At 37.0% G+C, this 23,554-nt stretch overlaps 1 protein-coding gene and 1 pseudogene across 9 annotated transcripts in view; one reads left to right on the forward strand and one right to left on the reverse strand.

Moving 5' to 3' along the window:
- LAMA2 (laminin subunit alpha 2) overlaps positions 1-23,554 on the forward strand; it is a 611,630-nt gene that overhangs the window by 38,013 nt on the left and 550,063 nt on the right. The gene's annotated exons all lie outside the window — the stretch shown is intronic.
- The window catches only part of LOC135970365 (mesoderm-specific transcript homolog protein pseudogene), a 30,797-nt pseudogene continuing 8,882 nt past the window's right edge, over positions 1,640-23,554 (reverse strand).

The following is a 23,554-nucleotide window of genomic DNA, read 5'->3' on the forward strand; positions in this document are numbered from 1 at the left end:
GTTCCTTCTTCCTGAAGAACTTTTCAAATTCTTACCTGAATTATATTTATTAGTAGTAGTTTGTTTTTTTTCCCAGAAATGTGAAGCCAGTAAAATTAGATCAACATTCTTTCTATTGACTCAAGAATACGGGAAGGTCAATCTAATGGTATGAAATTTGCAGTCTCATCTAGGCCTATAGATTTAAATATTACTTCTATGTTAGTGACTTCGAAATCCTTATTTCCATATTTGACCACTTCTGTGAGTGAACTCCATCTCTAACTTTCTGTCTCCTTTGGATATCCTTACTTGCACATTCCTTCCAGAACTTACAACTTAACATGGCTTAAACTTAACAGCTAAACATTCTCCCTCTGAAGTGTCCCATTCTTTCCACAGTCCTCACCCACCTCCATCAAGTTATTCTCCTCCTGTTTCCAAATTTCTGCTGAGGGTGCCATCAGTCTTGCAGGTATAAACCATTAGATTCCTACTAGATCCCTATCTTTCTTCCCATTATATCAATGAGCAAGGTCTTGATTCTATTTCTTTTTTTGTCACAATTTTTATTAATAGGAAATAAACACTTATTCCAGTTTCAAAATTGTTGTACTTGAAGTTGCTAATTTAAAAAAAAAAGAATTTTAAATAATCACTTAATAATCATGCTTTGACTAAGACAATGAAATGTGGCTTAAAAAAAGTATTCAGCATCATTTGCTCATAGGTCTTTCAGAATTTGTTCTTAAAGTTTCTGGAACTTTCCTGTCTGTAAAGTACAGGAAATACTGAGCTACATTGGAAAGCCTCTCTGGGACAGGCAATGGGGAGTTAAGCAGTTGTCATAAAGGAATCAATATACATTCAGCACAGTGACTTGGACTGCACAAGAATCCCTTCCCCTCTAGAGTAGCTCAAGAGAGATACGTTTCTAAGCACAGAGGTATGAGGAGTCTCAGACTGTTATTTGCTGTTCAAATTGGTCTCCCCATCTAGTAACAGTAAATCTCTGACACGGATGCTATTGGCCCTTAATGTTCTGTGATTTTAGGAAATAGTTTGGATTTAGTTTAATTTATTCAGAAATCAAACATGTTTAATTAGGTTCACTACTCTGGCAGAGTAAGTGTATGCTGGTTTAGTATCTTTATAATATATATATATATATATAATGTGTAGGTAAATCATAGTCTTAAATCATACTTAGAATACTATATTATTTAAACTAATATCTATTTTAACAAAATGTTTATAACTAAAAACAGCTGATGAAACTAAATCCAAAGGTATGACAAAGAGGACTCAGCTCTTTGTTGCTTAAAGAACTTTTCAAAAGCGTGTGCCCATAAAGCCATTCAAGGAGAGGGAAGGAGGTCCCCTTCTCCTTATTCTTACTATAGAATTCCTATTGGGGCTGGGCCAGAAATGAGCACTTCTAAGTATTTCAGAGAAGTCCAAAGTGTTAAAAAAAAGTCTTCCATACAAAAGAACGTCTTTCTGAATCAGTGAATAGTAATGCTCATCAGAATTTCCTAATAACACAAAAACAAAGCCAAGTCCATACATTCGATCAGTTGTCAAAGTAATAGGAGGTGGATTATGTCAACCTTAGTCAGAGCTCCTGCTGACTTCTTGCTATACACTGTTCACCAGTTTGAGTAAAGTGAACTTTGTGAGAGAATAGTGTTTGATGGCCAGGACCTCTTCTGGGCATTCTTCCTAGGTGGAATACACAACAGATAAGGGAGTAGAGGAGGTAATACAGGGAAGCTACTCATTCCAGCTCAGAAGGAGGTGATGAAGCCCATATATGCATTCAAGGAGCCAATGGCATCATCTAGCTGTGGATAGTGGCTTATGTGGTGGTCATCCAGAATCGACACTGTGGACCACAGCAGAGTTTTCCCGTACAGCTCCAAAAACTCTGGATAGAGATTTACAGGATCCAATGGCCCATAGATAAAATGAACAGGGATAGTTACAGAGGCAAGAGCTCCCACCCAGCGCCTTCTGAACTTCTTCCTCTGATTGATGTACTGTAAGAGACCATCAATGGCTAAGTTCCCGTCATTGTTGGGGATCGCTGCCCACATGTCCCACAGCTCACTCTCAGAGGGCCAAGTATACAGCCCAAAGACTGTGGTGAGACCTCGAGAGAATACAAAGAAGTTCATCAGTTGTGTGAGGATGGGTGATAGCACCCCTCTATCTTTGAGTAGCATTTGGAGAAGGAGAGGACGGTGAGTCTCAGGGAAGATACCTCCATTTGACAGAGACTCTATATGGTATGCCGACCAGATCAATTCTGCTTATACCTGAAGAGAAGGTCCTGAGCAACAATTATCTCCACAGTCATGAGACTTGATCCTGAGGTTCTGGAGCCCCAGATGCCGCAAAAGCGCTTCCACAATGCTGACCTGCTCAAATATGGACTAGTGATGTGGTCTCGGTTTGTCACTGAAGCTAACGCCTAAGAAATCAAGGGCAATCACTCGATGAAACCTCAAGGTCAGACCTTCCCAAATATTGTACCAATCGTAGCTGGATGTTGGAAAACGTGTAAAACCACAACTATCTCCTGACTTCCATCCACACCCACAGAGTCTCGGTAGAAGATACGCAGTCCCTTGTAAGTGAAAAACTTGCCTGAAGACTTCCAGGAGTGAAGATCGTGTGAGAGCTGAGGGGGCCGGATGTGCGGGTACGCAGCAAGCAGAAGCACTGCCCACAGCCCCACCCGGACCCACCTGGACCCACCACTCCCTCATCCTGCGGAGGCGATCTCTGCGCGCGGGTGCGTTATCCCAAGCTGCCCGCCACAGCGTTGCAGAGCACAGGGCGCCGCGGCCCTGCAGGGCCGGCCGGCGGCGGGGGCGCAGTCAGCAACCCACATCCAGCACAGGGCGGCGCCGCGCCCGGCAGCTACAGCCACTCTGGCGTGCACGGCGGCACTGCATTTGCTAGGCGCGACTGCTGCAAGGGAAGTGCCCGGGTGTGCTGGTTGCCGCGGCCTCTATTTCTAAACTATTTCTTTTATTTTCCTATTTCTTTTCATTCCTACTGCTTACACCCTCACTGACTATTGCAACCGCCTCTTGAGGGGATTGAAATATTCACAGATATTCCATTTATTCTCCTTTTGGGCATGTAGTAGGATTACATTTGCTCACTCCTGAAATTAGGCATAGACACAGTCAATGAAATGTGAACAGAACTGACATGCGTTACTCTTAGACTGAGTACGAGTTTTACAAGCCAGTGCATAATTCACCATGCTGTAGAGACAGATGATCTTCCAGATGGATGCCTGAGTGTAGTGTAGCTCAGTTCTCCCCACCCTTCACACATGGACCCAAAATGTACACGGAGCAGCAGCAAGAAATACATGTCCTTGCTATCTTTGTTAGTTTAATCCACAGAGACTTCGGAGTCTGCAGTTATACAGCATCCTAGCCTGTCCTGACTGATATGATCCCTTTACTGATTACTCACAGTCTATTCTCTCTCCGATTATTCTACATCACTATCATATTAATCTTCCTGAAATAGAAGTCTAATTACATAAATTCCTTATGAAAATCTTTCAATATTTCCCTGTTATCTTCACTGACTTTCACATCACAGAGTGCATCTCAACTTCCTTTTAAAACCGGTTTCTCTACATGCACACACACACTTTCTAACGCGTTCGCTTTTCTGTTCCTGTGATTCTAGGATGCTCTCTGCTAGTCCTGTCCGTTTAAGTGCTACCTATTCTTAAGTAACAGTTCAAATGCCAGTATCTCTATGAGGCCTTTTCTGGATCTCTGCAAAAAAACCGGGGGTGGGGGGGGTGGGGACAAGAAACACCTTCCTCCCAAAGGAACAAAGAATGGCAATAACTTATAAGTAAGCCAGATTTTAGCAATTGGACCATTTTTGTCTTAAATATAACTAACCTGTCTCTGTAGCTTACAAGGTATTCATAAATTCTTCAAACAAAAGAAATTTATCATAAAGGATACAGGTAAATAGAAGTTCTGTGAAATTGTTTTAAAAATAAGTAAATAAATGAATTCCCAAAGGACTTTGAGTCTTTATTGTAGTTCTCATCACACTTTGCCGTGGCCATTTCTAGCACTTTTCAGGCAGTAAATGGTCTTCTTTCACTTCCACGTTGTTGAAAATTCTTTTGCATAATGCCTAGTAAATATCTTAATGTTGAATATCTGAATGAATGAATGAATGAATGAATGAATGAAATTAAGGTTATATTGTATTTTACAACTACCACTTTTTTCTTCAGAAGTCACAACAAGGCAGATGTTGCCAATAAAATAGTTCTCAAGTTAAAAAACATAAATATCTGAGAAATGAACTGAGAAAAGGAGAAATCGTTACAGGACATGAATGGTACAGGATAATAGTACATATCAAAGGGTGAACTCTGGGTCACAGCTTGTGGGATCAGGCAAGAACATATCTAGTCATAGTCTTTCAAATAATCTTCTTAAAAATTATTTTTTCTGAGATCCACTTTTATTCTTTTCTCTGACTAATTTTATTTGGCTTTTAAGCATTTCTTCGTGACTTCGGTTTTTAAACAATTTAAACAAATAAAAATTACGTTACAGAATTGTTACTTTTAAACTCTTACTTTCCACTTGGACTATTATTGTAAAATCTGTTCTTATTCTTTTAATTTATCTATATTATTTTGTTTTAAATGTAATAATTGTTCATTATATTTTTCTCCAACTGCTTTAAATGCACCAAACCTTCTTTTCTGTGTAAGAATCAAAGTCCATAAATATTCTTTGTCATTATCCTAACCTTGAATAATAAAAGGAAAAAAAACTCTCATAACTTTTTATTATACAAAATAGTCCTTAAAATATCCCCCTAGTTTTACTGTAAATGTAGTCTTCATGGCAACAGTCAAGAGAACAAGACTTAGTCATTCTTCATCACACATTGCAAGGGGTATGCCTCTTCTGTTGTGAGGCCTGCAGCAATATTCTCACAAGTGGAGCTCTGGGTCATTGACTGCACTTTTGCTAATGAGAAATCTTCAGTAAGAGTGACCAGGCCTTATGCAAATATCTCCAGTAGTTTCTTCCACTAGTGATGCCTTAGAGCCTCAGAATCCATCACTCAACAAGTGTTTACTGAAAACTTATTGATACTCAGATCTTAAACTGTTACTAAACAGAATACCAGATATGGGATAGAATTCCTGCCTGAAGGGTTTATACTACAGACAAGACTTACATATATTACAGAGAAGCGTAACAGAGCAAGTGATTAAGTTCTAAATTTCACTGTACACCCTAAAAAAAAGGAGAAATTGATATGGAACATGAACGGTATAGGAAAACGGTCCTTAGGGAGGCCAGACATGAGAGGGTGAGCTCCAGGTGATCACTTCTAGGATCAGGCAAGAACATATCTAGTCCTGGAGTTAAGATTTCTATTTTTTCTAGATTTATAGAGGTACAATTGACAAGCAAAAATTGTATATATTCTAGATATGCATGATGATTTAATATACATATCCATTGTGAAATGATTACCACAACCAAATTAATTAATATGTGTATCACCTCATATACTTATCACTCTGTGTATGCGTGTTTGTTTATGCATGGAGGACATTTAAGATATATGTTTGGAAAATTTCAAGTAAACAATACAATATTATTAACTATAGTCACTATTCTGTACATTAGTTCCCTAGAACTTATTCATCTTATAACTGAAAGTGTGTACCCTTTGACCCAAACCTCTCATTTACCCCAATTCCTGGCAACTGCCATTCATTCCACCATTGTACTCTCTGCTTCTATGAGTTCAACTTTTTTAGGTTCCACATGTAAGTTAGATCATACTGTATTTGTTTTTCTGTGTGAGGCTTATTTCACCTAGCACAATGCCCTCCAAGCTCATCCATGTCATTGCAAATAGCAGGATTTCCTTCTCTTTTATGGCTGAATAATATTCCTCTATCTCCCTTTCTCCCTCCCTCTCTCTCTCTGTGTGTGCGTGTGTCTGTGTGTCTGTGTATGTGTGTATACCATATTTACTTTATCCATTCATTCACTGATGGATACTTAGGCCATTTATTTACCTTGACTGTTGTTAATGATGCTGCTATGAACATGTGGATGCAGATATCTCCTTGAGATACTGATATCACCTTTTAAAATATATAGCTAGAAATGGGATTGCTGGGTCATATTGTAGTACTATTTTTATTTTTTGAAGAATCTCTGTGCTCTATGGTGTTTTCCATAGTGGCTATGCCTATTTACATTCCCACCAAAAGTATAGAAGGGTTTCTTTTTCTTGGTTTCCTCTCCAACATGTGTTATCTTTTATCTTTTATGTAGTAGCCATCCTAATAGGTATGAGGTGATATCTCACTGTGGTTTTGATTTGTATTTCCCTGGTGATTAATGATGTTGAACACTTTTTAATATACCTGTTGGCCGTTTGTATGTCTCTTTTTGGAAACATGTCTATTTTTTAGGTATGTTTAGGTTCTTTGTCCATTTTAAAATAGGCTTATTTTGTGTTTTCTTGCTATTGAGTTGTATGAATTCTGTATATATTTTGAATATTAACTCCTGATCATAGATATAGTTTGCCAATATATTATTGCATACCACAACTTGCTTATTTATTTTGTTGATTGTATCCTTTGCTGCAGAAGTTTTTAGTTAGATGCAGTTACACTTCTTTGTTTTTGCTTTTGTTGCCTGTGCTTTGGGTGTCATACCCCAAAAATCATCACCAAGACCTATGGCAAGGAGCTTTTTCTTTATATTTATTTTAGAAGCTTTATGGTTTCAGATCATACATTTCAGTCTTGAACCCATTTTCAGTTATTTTTGTACATGGAATAAGATAAACATCCAAAATCATTCTTTTCCATGTGGATATCTAGTTTCCCCAATACAGTTTATTGAAAAGACTATTTGTTCCCCATTGTGTAGTTTTCATGGCCTAGTCAAAGATTAGTTGGCCATATATTTGTGGGTTTACTTCGGGTTATTCCATTTCTTTGGTCTATATGTCTGTTTTTATAGCACTACTACACTGTTTTGATTATCATGGCTTTGTATATAGTTTGAAATCATGACCCATTATGCTTCTGGCTTTGTCCTTCTTTCTTAGGATTGCGTTGGATATTTTGGGTCATTTGTGATTTCATTTGAATTTTAATTATTAAAATTCTTATTCTATTTTTAGAACTGTTTTTTCCACATTTTCTTTTCTTTCTTTCTTTCTTTTTTTTTTTTTTGAGGTGGAATTTCCCTCTTTTCACTCAAGTTGGAGTGCAATGGTGCAATCTCACCTCACTGCAACCTCTGCCTCCTGGGTTCAAGTGATTCTCCTGCCTCAGCCTGCTAAGTAGCTGAGATTACAGGTGCACACCACCATGTCCAGCTATTTTTTTTTTTTTTTGTATTTCTTAGTAGAGATGGGGTTTCACTATGTTGGCCAGGTTGGTCTCAAACTCCTGACCTCAAGTCATCCACTCACCTCAGCCTCCAAAGTGCTGGGCTTACAGGCATAAGCCACTACACCCGGCCATTTTTTCTACATTTTCTAAAAAAATGCCATTGAAATTTTGAGTGACTGCATTGACTCTGTAGATCATTATGGGTAATGCAGACATTTTAACAATATTCGTTCTTCCAGTTAATGAACACAGAAAATCTTTCCATTTATTTGTGTCTTCTTCCATTTCTTTCTTCAATGTCTTATAGTTTTCAGTGTACAGATCTTTCACCTCCTTGGTTAAATTTATTTGTAAGTAAGTATTTCATTATTTTTGATGCTATTGCTTTGGTTTCTTATTATTATTATAATTTGAGTTCTAGGGTATATGTGCACAACGTGCAGGTTTGTTACATAGGTATACATGTGCCATGTTGGTTTCCTGCACCCATCAACTCATCATTTACATTAGGTATTTCTCCTAACGCTATCCCTACCCCAGCCCTGCACCCCCCAACAGACCCCAGTGTGTGATGTTCCCCTCCCTGTGTCCATGTGTTCTCATTGTTCAACTCCCACTTATGAGTGAGAACATACATTGTTTGGTTTTCTGTCCTTGTGATATTTTGCTGAGAATAATGGTTTCCAGCTTCATCCATGTTCCTGCAAAGGACATGAACTCATCTTTTTTATGGCTGCATAGTATTCCATGGTGTATATGTGCCACATTTTTTTTATTGATTTTTTTCCTGTCTATTATTGATGGACATTTGGGTTGGTTCCAAGTCTTTGCTATTGTGAATAGTGCCACAGTAAACATACATGTACGTGTGTCTTTATAGTAGCATGATTTATAATCCTTTGGATACTTAATTCTTTTTTGGATAATTTGTTGTTAGTATAGATGCACAACTGATTTTCATATGTTGATTTCATATCCTGCAACTTTATTGAATTTATTTGTTAGTTTCTAATATCACTTTAGATGGAGTTTAGGGTTTCCTACATATAAGATCATGTCATCTACAAACAGAGACAATTTACCTTCTTCCTTTCCAATTCAGATGAATGTTATTTCTTTTTCTTGCTTAATTGCTCTGGCTAGGACTTATAGTAGTACGTTGATTGGGAGTGGTAAGAGTGGGCACCTGATAAGGTTAGGCTTTATGTCCCCACCCAAATCTCATCTTCAATTGTAACCTGCATCATCCCCATAATCCCCACATATCAAAGGAAACCAGGTGAAGGTAATTGAATCATGGAGGGCAGTTTCCCTGATGCTGTTCTTGTGATAGTGAGTTCTCGTGAGCTCTGATAGTTTTGTAAGGGGCTCTTCCCCCTTCTCTTGGCACTTCTTCTTGCCACCTTGTGAAGAAGGTGCCTTGCTTCCCCTTGGCCTTCTGCCACAGTTGTAAGCTTCCTGAGGTCTCCCCAGCCATGCTGAACTGTGATTCAGTTAAACCTTTTTCCTTTATAAATCACATACTTTCTTGCAGTTATTTATAGCAGTGTGAAAACAGACTAATACAACACCCTTATCTTATTCCTAATCACAGAAAAGCTTTCAACTTTTCACTATTCAGTATGATATCAGCTGTAGACTTGTCATACATGTCCTTTATTGTGTTTAGATACATTCTTTCTATACCTAATTTGTTGGGAGCTTTTATCATGACAGGATGTTTTCTGCATCTGAGATGATAATATGATTTTTATCCATTATTCTGTGAAGATGATATACAGTAGTCCCCGTTTATGCATGGGGAATACATTCCGGGACTCCCAGAGGATGTCTGAAACTGCAGATTGTACTGAAACCTACTTATAGTATGCTTTTTATTCTACGTATATACCTATGAAAAAGTTTAATTTATGTTAGGCACAGCAAGAGATTAACAACAATAGAGCAATTATAACAATATACTATAATAAGAGTTATGTGAATGTTGTCTCTCTCACTTCCTCTCAAAATATCCTATTGTATTAGACTCATCTTTCTTCTGATGATGATGTGTGTGATAAAACGTCACCATGATGAGATGAAGTATGGTGAACAACACAGGCATTTATGTAGGCATTAATCTACATAAAATTAGGTTACTATTGACTTTCTGATTATACATCAGAAGGAAGACCATTTGCTTTGAGTGACCCTTGATTATTGAGCTATGAGAATGTTGACGTTTGGATGCCAAGTGCGTATGATGTCAATGTCCAACAGGTCGGTTGTGATACAGTTTGGATACCCTGGAAAAAGGAATGGTTCATCTCCTGGGTGGGAGGAAACAGGACAGTGTAAGATTTCATCCTGCTTCTTAAAATGCACAATTCAAAACTTATGAATTGTTTTTCTGAAATTTTCCATTTAATATTTTCAGACCATGACTGAGTGCAGGTAACTGAAACCATGGAAAGTGAAACCAAGCATAAGTGAGAATTCTGTATCACATTTATTGACTCGTGTATGTTGAATTATCTATTTATTCCAAGGATAAAGACCTCTTAATCATGGTGAATGTTCCTTTTGATATGCTGTTGAATTTGATTTGCTAGCATTTTTTTGAGGATTTTTATATATATATTCTTCAGAGATATTGGCCTGTAATTTTCTTTATTTGTGTTGTCCTTATCTGGGTTAGCATTGTATAACAGTGACCTCATGTAATGAGATTGGAAGTGTTCCCTCCAAGTGTCTGCTGTTAGATTTTTCTTTATTGGGAGATTTTTTTTTTATTTCTGATTTATTCTCCTTACTCATTATTGGGTACTCATTACCCAAATTTGTTCAGATTTTCTATTTCTTCATCACTCAGTCTTGGTAGATTCTATGTGTCTAGCCTTTATCAATTTGTTGTAAGTTATTGTATTTTTTGGCATATAATTGTTCATAGCAGTCTCTATGATCCTTTTTTATTTCTGTTGCAATATCTCCTCATTAATTTAAAATTTTATTTAGTTGAATCCTCATTCCTTTTTTCTTGATTTGGCTGCAGGTTTGTCAATTTTGTTTATCTTTAAAAAAGTAACTCTTAGTTATATTGATCTTTTCTATTATCTTTCTAGTCACTATTTCATTTATTTATACTCTAATGTTTATTACTCCCTTCCCTTTTCTATCTTTGTCTTAGTTTTTTTTCCTATTTTCTTGAGGTATAAAGTTAAGTTGTTCATTTAAATTTTTTTAAAATATAGGCATTTATCAATGTAAACTTCCCTCTTAGAACATCTTTTGCTGCATCCCAGAAGTTTTGGTATGTTGTATTGTTATTGTTATTTTCATTTGTCTCAAGACACTTTTGACTTCTCTTTGGATTTCTTTTTTGATCCACTGGTCATTTGGGAGTATATTGTTTACTTTCCATATATCTGTGCTGGGATTAATATTTCTGACTTTTTAGCCAGGCTGCCTGTATTCTAATTACAACTTCACCACTTACAAGGTATTTAGCTTTAGGTAAGCCATTTAAACTCTCAGTGCCTCAGTCCCCTTATCTGTAACAATGAGGAAGATAATGATATTAATATTAATAAGAGTATCTACCGCCCTGATTGTGAAGATGAAATGAAATAGTCAGTAGAAACTAGTTAAAATTGTTCATAGTATACAGTATTTATTCTTTTTATGTATAACTGATGTTTTATGAGATCCTTAGAGTGCTAGACACTGTTTGTATGAATTATTTTATATGATCTCACCACAACCTTATAAAAAAGTTTTTATTGTCCCATGTTTTAGGTGGAGTGGTTACAGGAGTTAGTTTCAGCCAACAGTTAGTATATAGAGAAGCTGCTAGGCAAACATAAGATTTTTTTTTAATCTAGCATAAGGACCTGAACACTTTACCACATCTGTCTCGCCTGTTGACTATGAATTCAATGCCTAGATCCCATAAGGCAAGGGTCAAAGCATTTGATGTTGGGAATGTCGAACTCATACTTCTCACAGGATGTCCTTCTGAGAAGTATTCTTTCTCTTACTTACTTATGTTTTGTTAATTTTTGCTTGGTTTTGATTGTTTGTAGACATCAGTTTGTAATTTTTTGTGTACAACAGAAATGAAGGGAAGATCCTGGGAGTATCAACATTTAAGAGTGACCAAAAGAATGGAAGCCAGCAAAAGGGATAGAAATCTATCATCTTGACTCCCAAACCTACTCCATGTTGATAGTCTTAATCTTAGTTAATGATCCCTGCTGCTTGATCCAAAAACCTCAGAATGACTTCACTCATTTCCCTCCTTCTGTACTGTTGTTACCTCTTCAGAGACAAAACTTCAATACTTTCCACTTAGACTTTCACTACTGACTTCTAACTCATCTTTTTCCTGCTAGCTTTCTCTTACTTTGAGCAGTTATCCAGCTTACTCTAAGACCAGAGTAAATTTTCAAAAAAATAAAAGGTTCTGCAACTTTTCATTTTTCTTCAATTCCAACTCAGGTTCAAATGTTTGTCACCCAGTCTAGAAGGGCTTTCCTCCACAATTTTGCTTGGCAAACTCCTTTTCGTCCTTTAAGACCCAACAAAATTGTTGCCTTTTCATGAAAATGGACACTCTTCCATCCTTCCGACATTAACAATGTTTTGTTCTTGTGTCCATGATAAACCTTGTCATAATATATTACAGTTTATCCTGGAGGAAAGCACCACAAGACCAAGAATTTCCTTTTTTTTCATCCCAATGCTTGATACATAGTAGCCATTTGGTAAATACATGTTGAATGAAAGCATGAATTTATAGCATATTTACCTTCGCTTGACTTGGAGTTTCATAAGGAATGCAACAGCATCCAATTTATGTACTTTCTTTATGCTTAACAAAGTATCTGACACATAGTACAAAAGTTAAATATAATAAATAAAAGATTAATTGCATAGATTTTTAAAAGGAGATAGAAAATATTTTAATATCTAGGAATTTCACCCTAAGATGGAAGACCTGTGGGTGGTTACAAGTAGGTAAGCAGAGTCCAAAATGTAGTGTCATTTTCAATGGCAGAGGGGAACAGGAGAGTCAGTAAGAAACAAATGCTCAAGGAGCTTGAGTGGAGACTGAAATAGGCATCTCTTTATTATCTTATTGGCTGATTTATACTTCTTATAAAATAATTAGCTTACGCATTACCTCCTCTAAGAAACAAGAATCTCTCCTAGGCAGATTATCCAAAAGTTTGGGTCCAAACATGATCCAAAAGTTTACGTTGGCCTACCATGGTTCCTTTACAAAAAAAGACCAAAAATGTTCTGCCATTCTTGCTCATCATGATTTTGCCTCAATTTTTCAAGTTATGTTTTATTCATAATGGATTTTTTTTTTTTTTTGGTTTTCTGAACGTGTTCTGTTGCTTTTACTGCCTTAAAAAGCACTTATCACTGAGTCTTCCTACTATTTCCTTCACTTCCACATACCCTACTGAATTTTCAAACTGCAATTCAAATATTCCTTCCTTAGGGGAATCTCATCAGACTGTCTCCCTAGACCACCACACCCCACTCAACAACTAGATCACATCCCTTTATTAGGGGTACTATTGTTTCAATATAATTGCAATTATAATTATTGACCCATTGAATGGGTTGATTCGTGTCCCTTCCTTCTTTATCATAAGCTTTAAGAGGGCAAAATCTATTTCTGTTTTTCTTATCATCTTTCCCTCTTTAGTGCTTCCACATTGGTACATTTCTGACACCTAATAAATATTTGTTGGAAGGAATAAATATTAGTGAGAGAATAAATGGGTAATGCATTCATGAGTGAATAAGGATTATATCATATTTTTGTGGGAAATATTTTGTTCACCTCCAATTACTGAAACAAAGAGTTTCATATCCTGAAATATGACCTTCAGAGTTTCATGAAATGAAAGGTTTGATAAGGCTGGACATGGTAGCTCACACCTGTGATCCCAGCACTTCCGGAGGCCAGGGTGAGAGGATTGCTTGAGCTCAGAAGTTCAAGACCAGCCTGGGCAGCACAATACCTTATGTCTACAGAAAAAGAAACAAAATTAGCTGAGTGTGGCGGTACACACCTGTAGTCCCACCTACTCCAAAGGCTGAAGTGGGAGAATTGCATGAGCCCAGGAGTTCCAGGCTGCAGCATGCTGAGATCATGCCACTGTGCTCCAGGCTGGGTGACAGAGCAAGAGCCTGTCTCAAAAAAAAAATTTTTTTTAAATAAGAAAGTTTTGATAAGCAGAATATTAGTTTAAATATGAATGAGAAGAGATGTATAGCATTTGTAGGTGTACAGAGCCATATATTCCATAAAGGAAGAAGTTAAGAGCAATGATATGGAATAAGCATGGGACTTTTAAGAACTTGTCTAAGTAGAGGGTATTCTTTGGTCAGTACTTGAAAAAATAAAATAAGGCTTGCTGGAGTGGAGCAAGTCAATGGAAACCCTTCACAGTTAGGAGGAGCATTTACACTAAATGACTTTATTTCAAACATTCAACAAACACTGACTGTCTATTGGTTACCAGCCATATAATGTTAGGTGCTAGGGAAATAGAAGTAAGTAGAATGAGGTGGGGGAGGTTCATTGTGGCTCTTGGAAAAGAAAATACATAATCAAAGTTTGTGTTGGAAGGGTCAATCTGAAGGCTTTTGAAAAATGGATCTGGGATAGGGAGGATGTTTGCTGAAAGAACAAATCAATCGATTCAATTAATTCAATAAACTAATTATGATTTTAGTGAGTATTCTGTGAACCCTCACTTAGTTTGATTACCTTGACTGTGACATTTAACTTTGTATTTCACTACTTCTTTGCTTCTCTTACATTCAGTTAAAAATATTTTTAAAACATAATTTTCAAGGTTCAGAAACAAAAAAGTAAATGACATTCTGGAAAAAGATAGATGTGCTTAGAACCAAAAAATAAAAATAATGGAGATGGTAAATATGTAAGTGAGAAATATGATGATGATTTTCATTAACAAAATACACCATTAAATATATTCTCATGTGGTCCAAAGTAATTTCATTCTCTGCGCCCAGCGAGTTGTTATCTACCGATGGTGGTTTTTCAAATGCACCGTGCAGTTAGAGGTCTGTGACCCCCATCATAGACCTCCATCACTGAGAAGTTCAGAGGTAGAAGATGCAGCGGGACAACATTGGCCTCCATTAAGCTTAGCTTGAAAAGAGGATCTTTAGAGAACACTATCTAAATTTAGCTGTGTTCAAAATGCTCCACCACAAAAGAGCAGCATAAAGCAATCTCATTAAAACAAGCTCAGAAAACAATTCCAGGATATATGAGTAAAAGCAAACTGAACAATGGAAGCACAAATAGTATGACCTTCTCTTGACTTCTACTTGCACAGCTCTACTTATTCAAGCTCTGTTTTGGACATTAAGCTTTTTTCATAGCCATAACTTTTGTGTTTTTTCAATCATCCCATCTATTATGTTTCCCCTTACACTTTTTATTGAGTTCTTTTAGGAGAAATTTGAAAAAAAAAATCTTTATAAATCGAGGTTTTTTTATTCAAGAGCTTTTAAAATAACAGTACATCACCAGATCATTAAAAAAAGTGTTCTATTGTAGTTAAGTTACTGTTCATTGAAATTTCTCTAGTCTTCAATGGGAGAGCTACTGTTTCTTCCAGTTGAGCTCAAAAGGAAAAGCAAAAAAAAAAAAAGATGGGCAGAAGCCAGAAATGCTGAATAAATTAGTGTCCTTTTTATTTACTTTTAAAAACTATGAATTGGCTCATTTAAATAGATTCTAAAAGTATTTGTATGTGGGTCTGAACACTGTTGTCATGGAGATTAAAACATTTTTGCTGTTGTTGTGTACACTAGAGATGGCAGTTTTCTTCTAGTTGATGCTTCTGTAGAATAAAGAAGAGTTGAGCTGAGAAAGGTATGTCTTAATGGAATTGTTAATATGTAGTCTTATTTTGGATGACATTTTAAAATCACTTACATATTTAATCTGTGTATTGTACAGCATGCTGGGCAATTATCAGTTCCATTGGTACCTGCCTCAGTTGCAGTTCAGTCTTAAGTACTTACCAAAGGGAACTCATCTGGGGCGGCAGGGGTAACTGAAAAGTGTGGGAGCTGAGGAAGTGTTTGAGAGCTTGTGGGCAGTGTGCCTGCTCCAATTGTAGTCTCAGTGAGGAAGAGCACCATCTGTGCACGATTTTCTCAGATGTCCTCTTTAGAACTCTCATTGTCATCAGTTCTATGTGCTCTAAAATCATTACTTTTTCTTCTTCATTTTGAACATAAGCTATTTTTTAAGACATATAGGTTTTATTTCTATGTGATCAAAAACTATGTCTCGGGCAACTTCTACTTTTTGGGAGTAACAAGTATTTTCTTTGTGGTCTTGACTGTCTCACTGTCTCTGTTTGTATATATACATATATGGATGTATATGTACACAGAGAGAGTGTGTGTGTATATATATACACAGAGAGAGAGACAGAGAGAGAGAGAGTCAGTCTTGCTCTATTAACCAGCTGGGGTGCAATGGTGCAATTATGGCTCACTGGAGCCTCCACCTCCCAGACTCAAGCAGTTCTCATGCCTCAGTCTTCTGAGTGGCTGGGACTACCAGCATGCACCACCACACCCAGTTAGTTATTGCACTTTTTTTTGAAGAGACAGGGTTTTGCAGTGTTGCCCAAGCTGGTCTTGAACTCCTGGGCCTCCAACAATTCTCCTGACTTGACTTCTCAATGTGCTGAAATTATAGGCGTGAGCCACCTTGCCTGATCATCGTCCACATATATTTTTGAAAGTGAGGAACAATAAGACTTTTCTAAGTTTTTTTCTGTTTGCTAACTTTGCTAACTTATCAGAGAAAACTAGTGGAAATAATATTAAAAAGAAATCACTAAATGCTACTCATGGATAATGTGCAAGAAAACACAGCAAAATTATTAGGCACAGATGAAGAAGAGAAGAAGAAAAATGCCCGCTTTGTGAGAATACCACAGTAGACCCTTCAGATAGGAGGTACCTTATTAAGAAAGAGCAATTCTTATTAATGAAGATTTAGAGAGATCACTTATAAGATGTGTTTATGGCAGCAAGCTCATTCGGTACATATATGTAAGAGGAAATCAAGATCTGAAAAGATTTTCAAAGGTTAAAGTGATACATCTGTTATGATGCAATTAATAGTGATATACTCTCTATTGGAGATTTGTTCTCCAAAACTTGACCATCTAATACTTTGTAGGAACTAATATGTATAATATTAGGGGGCTTAGTGGACAGAAAGTTCATTAGTTGTTGGTATTGCGATAGAATGAGGAAAAAGTGAATGGGGCCTTATACAATATCAATAGAATGGTTTCTCAAAGAGTAGTCTATGGCTCACCTGAGTATAAGTCACAAAGGATGCTGACAATGCACAGTCAAGGTTCCCTACCTAGATTAAATGAATTAATTTTGGACTTGGGTTTAGATATTTACATTTTTATCAGGACTTCTTATGTTCACCCCAAAGTTTGCAAAATGCTTATCTAAAATAAGAAAGGTGATAGGCCTGATCCATCTTCTGCTTAGTAGGCTAAATCTGGAAAATGTAAACCTCAGGTGACAGACTACGGAGGGATATAGAAAAGCAATTACTTTTTGCACTAGTCCATCCTTGCATTGCTAACATCCTAAAGTTTGGATAATTTCTAAAGAAAAGATGATTAAGGCCGGACGCGGTGGCTCAAGCCTGTAATCCCAGCACTTTGGGATGCCGAGGTGGGCAGATCACGAGGTCAGGAGTTCAAGACCAGCCTGGCCAACATGGTGAAACCTCGTCTCTGCTAAAAGTTCAGAGAAGGAAGAAAGGAAGGAAGGAAGCAAGGAGGGAGGGAGGAAGGGAGGGAGGGAGGGAGGGAAAGAAAGAGAAAAACAAGAGAAAAGAAAGAAAAGAAAAGAAAGATAAAAGAAAAGAAAAGACGATTAAGTGGTTCTAGATTCTACAGGCTGTACAGAAAGCACAACAGCATCTGCCTCTGGGGAGGCCTCAGGAAGCTTCCAATCATGGCAGAAGGTTAAGGGGAAGCAGGCATGCCACATTACATAAACAGGAGCAAGAGAGAGTGGGAAGGTGCTACATACTTTAAAATGACCTCATGAGAACTCACCATCATGAGGACAGTTCCAAGGGGGATGGTGCTAAACCACTCATGAGAAATCAGGTCCCATTATCCAATTATATCCCACCAGGCCCCTCCCCTAACATGAGAGATTAGATTTCAATATGAGATTTGGGTAAGGTCACACATCCTATATCACTTTTGGAGAAAGAATGGAGGTAGCTGTGAAGGTTTGTTACATCATGGCATTTGAGGAATGGCTGGGGTGATGGCAAATATTTATCATCTAGAAGAGCAGGCTCAGAAAAGATATACCAGTTGTTTTCAAATATCTGAGAAAATATCAGTAAAAAGAAGTATAGTCATGTCCCTCACTTGCCTAAACATTTTGATTAAAAATGCATTTTAGTAGATTTAATTATGCCCTTTTCCTCTGGTGACCACCTGTTAAAATTTTCAAAACCTAGACCTATTAAAAAAAAATTGTCAGTAAGATGCATTTGTTGTACCAAACTTCTCAGTTCTGGACTTTTTAATCGGTGTAGTTGCCATTGGACTCACCCACCAGGTTGCCTGCTAATCCATCTGATCTGTGTCACTTAAATACAGCAGGGAGTGAAGAACAGCTGCTTTTCTTATTTCATTCTTCTTCTATCTGTCATAAAATCCAGGTACCAATAACTAGGGATAAGCGTTTTACCAAGAGAAGTTATTTCAATAGCTTGAACTTAAATACCAGCTTAATAGTCAAAAAATAAAAATAATGTTTAGTATAAGTTTTAATAATGGCATATAGATGAAATAGTTGGACTTAGTGACTTTTAAGTTGTGGCTGCTTTTTAAATGAGTTCTCTGGATGTTTGAGGACTTTGTGTATACACGAAGTCCTATCACATTTGTGGTAGGGAGATTCTAAGATGACCCTCAAGATTCACAACCTCTGGGGTATGCATCCTATATGATCCCCTCCTGTTAAGTGTGATTGGAGCCTATGAATATGATGGGACATCATTCCCATGATTAGGTGACATTTTACAACAAAGTAGAAGATATAATTCGGATATAACTCAGGTCCCTAATTAGTTTTCTTCAAGCTTCTCTAAAGGAAGATTATCCTGAGGGCACCCAACTTAATCAAGTTAACTCCTAAAAGAGCATCTAGTTCTCAGAGAGCTTTTCCTGCTCTTGAAGAAGCAAACAATCATGCTGTGAGAGGGCCACACAGTAAGAGGCTCAGGAGGCCTCTAGAAGCTGAGAGCAGCACTGGATTGATACTCAGCAAGAAAGCACAGCTGAGCTAACACGGAGACTGCAGCCTCTCTAGGTCGACAGGAACTATCATAATCAATGAATGTTGTTTAAAGTCACTACGTTTGTGATAATTTATTATACAGCACTAAAAACCAAATACGAAAGATTTTTTAAAAGTCTGAGTTGAAGATATCTTAAGCCAAATTGCATTTAATACACCTAACCTACTGAACATCATAGTTTAGCCTAGGCTACGTTTAACATACTCAGAACACTCACGTTAGCCCACAGTTGGACAAAATTACCTGGCAGCGCAGTACACTGTGGAATATTGGTTGTTCAACCTCATGAACATGTGGCGGACTGGGGTCCTCAGCTCACTGCCCCTGCCCAGCATCACACAGAGAAATGTGCTTCATATCACTAGCCTGGAAAAAGATCAAAATTCAAAACTTGAAGTATGGTTTATATTGACTACGTATTGCTTTGGCACTATCACAAAATCGAAAAATATCAGGTTGAACCACCGCAAATCGAGGACAATCTGTACCGCCAAACAGCCCATTACTCAAATCCTCAACTTTTTCTCTTTAATACTTGTGACCTCTATTTATATAGTCAATACTTCTTGATTTGAAAAAGGATTGGATGATAATAGAAGTGAAAAGTTTGAATGATTATACCCATTCTTAAGGATTGGATGATAATAGAAGTGAAAAGTTTGGATGATTATACCCATTCTTTCTTTTTCTTTATCTACAAACCAGCATCCAGTTGGAACATTGTCTAATTTTAGTTCTCAGGTTGTAAACTGCTGAAAGCTGAGGTTTTCTTACTGATGATTTTCTGCTGACATTTGATAAGTAGGTCTCACTGAATATCACAATTAATCTATTGAAGAAGATTGAGCGATATACACTGTTAAACCAAAGGAAAAATGGTAAATGAAATGATGATTTATATTTTTTTCCTAATTCATGAACATTGAATATTAATTTAGTGGTCTGCACTGGTAGCTTGTTAATTGTTTGATATCTAGCTGAAAAGTAAAGTGTTATATCACAGATAGCTTTTCTAATTGCAAACACATCACCTTGTTTATTCATTTGTTCACTAATCTTTAATTAGGTATCTATTCTGTACCAAATGGTATGCCAGGGGTGAGGATACAAAGATAGAATAGAACGTTTCAGTACAGTGTGAAGAAAGAAACATAAAGAAATAAGACTGCTAAAGTATTTTAACTACCAGGTTTGCACATTGACTTCATGCTTCATTTGGATTTTCTGAGGCTTCAACGTTTTCTGTTTTTAAGACTAACCTCAAGGGTCAACTCTATCATGAAAATTAATTGCTATTTATGTTTCCATCTATAAGAAGAGTGAAATAAACAACAAAATCTAATGACATTGAAAAGTGCTTTCAATGTACTGTTGAGTGGGAAAAGCCACATTTTTAATTTGTATATTCAGTGTGATTCCAATTTTATAATTCTACTCTCGATCCGTATATGTGAATATAATACATAAGAAAGAGGTTGGAAGTAATTCAATCATGAGGTTAACAAGTTTTAACTCGGATGAGATTGTGTGTGATTTTTAAAAATTATATTTATTCTACCTAATAAGCATGTATTACTTTTATAACCTGAGAGATAAACATTATTGAAAAAGAAGAGCATGAATTTAAAGGGAGGATGTGAGACTGTAGTTGTTACATATTTTTTTTGGTTTGGAACTTGGTTAGGAAAGGAAAGAGGGACAGAGATTTGGGGACATAGAGGGAGATGCAGGCCTGAGGACAGTTACAGCGTTATAAAGGGAGAGGCTTAAGTATCATTGTAATATGAGCAGAAATTGCAAAGAGTGAGAAGCTAAAATGGAAGGGAGACGATAAATAGCTCAACAAGGTTTTTAGAGAAGCAAAAGTGACTCAGATTTGAAATATAGGTGACAGAATTAGTCCTAAGGAGGAGAAAGAAAAGATCTTTTGAGACCATAAGAAAGGAGGTGGAGAGTTGAGGTAGCCATAAAAAATACAGAGATGAAAAGGTGGGAAGTTAAAAGAGCGTGTGTATGTAGCCTAAATTCTTGCTATGAACTAGAAAGCCAGGTCATTAGCTGAAATTGAGAATGGGATAGGGGTGTTCTTGGGGAAGTTAAGGCTAGAAAAATCCAAGCAAAGCAGGTAACAAGAGAGGGACTTGATTCCAGACTGTGAACAGATTTGAGTCAGGATCAGAAAGCCACCCTGGGATTTCAGTGCTATAAACCTGTAGTGGGAACTCTATAAGAATACTAATGTCTCCCTTCATCTACAAAGATACTATACTGGTCCTGTAAAGAGGCTTAGTCACTTCCCAGTTTATGTATTTCAAGATTATATTCAAAAAACACAGAAGGTTTTCAGTTTGTTCCCTAACCTGACCCCAGTCTCCCTGTTTGCATCCAAGACATACCACTACCACTTCTAAACCACCTCCATCCACACACACAACACACACCATGCTTGAGTCATTCCAAATTATACACCTTCCTCTAAATATTAGTGTGAAATTAAGACATTTGGGAAATGTGTTTGATATGATTTGCATGTTTGCCCCCTTCAAATCGCAAGTTGAAATGGGATTCCCAGTGTTGGACGTGGGGACTGGTGGGAGGTGATTGAACTATGGGGGCATATCCCTCATGAATGGTATAGCACCATCCCCTTGGTGATAAGTGAGTTCTCCATTAGTTCCCATGAGATCTGGTTGTTTAAAAGAAATTGGGATCTCCCCCTGCTTTCTCTTGCTCCCACTCTCTCCATGTGACATGCGTACTCTAGCTTTACCTTCTGCCATGACTGGAATCTTCCTGAGGCCCTCACCAGAATCAGATGTCTGCACCATGCTTCCTGTACAGGCTACAGAACAGTGAACTAATTAAACACCTTTTCTTTACAAATTACCCAGTCTCAGGTGTTTCTTAAAAGCAATGCAAAAATGGCTTCACACTGTGATATTTGGTATTTTCTAGTCCAATAGTGAACATCCCCCCAATCTAGGATAAATATGGTATGAATATTTGAATATTTTTATGAGTAATAATTAAGCTTATTGAATTATCACAACTCCAGTGAGATATGTCTAATTTTAATATGATTAGAAAGATGAAGAAGTCAAGACCAGTGAGGGTTACTAACTTTTCAAGGACACGCTCATCCTCATGTGAGAGCTGGAACTCAAAACCAAACCTTGACTTTGTCAATATGCACTTTTGGTTCCCAATCTGATGTTAGGTGTAGATTCTTCTCTCCTTTAACCAAGGGCCAAATAATACACCCTCCCACCCCGTCCTGCCCCAGCTCTCCTCTTAAAACCAAACTGTTGCTCTCTCACTTTAGTGAGGTGGAAGGAAGACTATTTCAAATTGACTGATGAATTAACCCTATCAAAGGTCAGAAAAATGTCAGATAACTTACAGGGGGAAAAAATAAAATAAATATCAAAATGTGGAAATGTTTAAAAAAGAAAGACAAGAAGGATAGGGGAAAAGAGAGGGAAGAATAGAGACAGGAAGAGAGAAGGGAAGGAAGAAGAATGTTTGATGAGCTTATGAAGGATGTCTCTTTGCAACTGAGTGTGTGAATTTAGATGCGTTTATATAACACGGAACAAAATGAAATGAAGGAAAAAAAACCAGATACATTCAGTGATTTAAAAATGGGGTAATTCTTTCTGTTTTTATTTCACAAGTCTTTTGTAACTTATTTTAGAGTTTTAAAACTTTGTAGACATATTTAAAATGCTCAATTTTCACAAAAACAATCACATTTTTAAACATAAAGGCATATACTTGGTGTGACAACCTAACATTTACCACCAAGTGTTAAAGATGAACCCATTTTAATTTTAACTAGATGATTTAAAATTTTTTGATATACTTGAGAATTTGGGACTACCAAAAACCCCAAAATATGATCCTTCATAGTTTTTATTATTTCTAAACTATTTTGATTCTAAAAAAAATATATGTAAATACTATCTGGAGAATTTTAAATACTACAAATTTAAGGAAAATATTGTTTAAGTACTTACAATATGCCCGGGAGTGTACATGATGCTAAAAGTAGCAACATGCAATGGTTACTGACTTCAAGTGGCATCTTTTTGAAACAGAGGGCAGAAATGAATAAATCTAAGAGACATGATGTGAGCTTGCCCCACACTGGTGAATATGTGGCACTCAGAAAAAAGAGTGTGTGAAACTGCAGGAGAGGAGAAGCTTTGAGTTTGGCACTCCAGGAAGATATGTTCAAAGCGGAAGGTAAAGGGCACTGATTGTTCAAGAAAAGTGAGTACTCTGGAAAGGGTCATTATTTCTGAAGCAACATACCAAAAAGCAGGCAGGAAAAGAGAAGACAAAACAGCAGTGTGGAAGATGGGTGAGGAGCCAGACCACGTGGGTAGAACTTGAGTATCAGAATGTTTCTCCATCTAAATGCTACTAGGACTAGAAGCCTTATGGACATTTTATTTACTCTACGAAGTACCCACCTCAGTGACAGACAAAGAGTCAACATCTGGGAGTAGCTTAGGCGGGTTCCACACTGCCCAGGATTGAGCCTCTTTCTCTCACTTTTTAGCTGTTTGACCTCCGTCAAGTTATGTCACCTCTCATGCCTCTGTTTTTTTGTCTGTAAATTGGGAATAATAAGGTACCTACCTCTTAGAAGTATTGTGAGGATTATATATACATATATATAATAATATATCATATATAATGTTAATATATATTAA

Source organism: Macaca fascicularis, chromosome 4 (assembly GCF_037993035.2).
Source record: "Macaca fascicularis isolate 582-1 chromosome 4, T2T-MFA8v1.1".
Taxonomy (NCBI): domain Eukaryota; kingdom Metazoa; phylum Chordata; class Mammalia; order Primates; family Cercopithecidae; genus Macaca; species Macaca fascicularis.